Consider the following 1,496-nt stretch of genomic DNA (forward strand, 5'->3'; position numbering starts at 1 on the left):
GAAATAGGAAACGTAGCCCACAAAAAAATCCACATGCGTCCCACAAGAAGCACGGTTACCTTCTCTCCAGCTTTATGCCGTAGCACACTAGCAATTTTTATCGATCAAGTTTGCGCAAACTTTCGCTAAAAGTGGTTCAGAAAATTGCATGTAATCCGAAAATTATACTTAAATAAATCAAATAAACTCCTCACATTACATTATCGCTGGCCTGTAAGTTAACATTACTAGTCTAATTCTTTTTTGAGCTTCAAAAATATATTTCCAAAAATACCATAAATTGCATGCTGTAGTAGGTGAATCTTCTGGCAATATTAACCCTTAGGTAAGCAACCAACAATTCGGCCATGCAACCCTGTCGACACTTATGATCCAAACGTAAAGCGAGCTGCACACGATCAGTTCACTCATCAATCATTAAGGGGTCATAACACTATCGAATGTTTACGTCAGCAAGATCAAAACTATGCAAGAATGATAAAATATTAGAAGTTTTGAGATTGAAAACGTACTTAATGCCCATTTATATTGCTCGTCAACACAAAATGTTCTTGTCTTGCGCCATATTCCTAACCTGATCGGAATAACATTATTTGCAGAAAAAATGACTCGTTACTCGGCAATGCGCAAACGTACAGAGGCGGTGAGATACTCCCTAACGTGCAGGTTCTGCGGCAATAAGCACCCAATCCGGCTTTGTCCTGTATTTCGGGCTAAAGCACCCGAAGACCGTTTACGCGATGTCTTATTGCATCGGTATTGCTCCAACTGCCTAGCCGGGACCCATCGAGCCGCCCACTGTACAAATGAGGGTATATGTCGACGCTGCCAGGAGTCTCACCACACACTACTACATATCGACGACGCAGCCGAAAAGCGCACGACTCGTCGCCCCCCCCGGAGCGCTGCCAAGGATGATGACGACAGCGATAACAACAACGACAGCGATGTAATATCGATCGAAGCCTCAGAAGTCGAGGAGGAGGAGGTAGTGCAAACTGGAGCGGAAACCGATGCTTTCCGCCCAGATACTTCGGCCGGAATGGAAACGTATGCTTTCCATCCGGATAACGCAAGCAGATCGGAACCTCTGCGTTTCCGATCGCTACTACAACACGAGCTCCAACGACAGGGTTGGGAAATTTCAGAATACCGACCTCCTCTCACTTGGCAGCGAACACAACCACGACGTCGGCGAAACCATCCGCGCCAACATGGGAGAGTGGAATCGAGTGCATTCCACCGCCCAATGAGAAGCGGTTTCCGAAGTGGGCTCGCAACGAATCCACAAAGAGCAACATACGCGCTTCAATGCTTGACGCCAGTGGCACCAACCGCGGTAGTGAAGATCGAGGCAGGAGGGCGCCTCCACTTGATCCGCGCACTTATCGACCCGTGCGCTATGACCTCTTTGATTGCGTTGGTCCTCGCGCAGGAACTCCGCTTGGATGTAACGGAAGTCACCAACCAACGAGGCTACTTCCTTAAACTGCGAG

This window comes from Rhagoletis pomonella, unplaced genomic scaffold (genome assembly GCF_013731165.1).
Source record: "Rhagoletis pomonella isolate Grant_MI unplaced genomic scaffold, Rhpom_1.0 Rhpom_scaffold_00080, whole genome shotgun sequence".
In the NCBI taxonomy this organism is placed as follows: Eukaryota; Metazoa; Arthropoda; class Insecta; order Diptera; family Tephritidae; genus Rhagoletis; species Rhagoletis pomonella.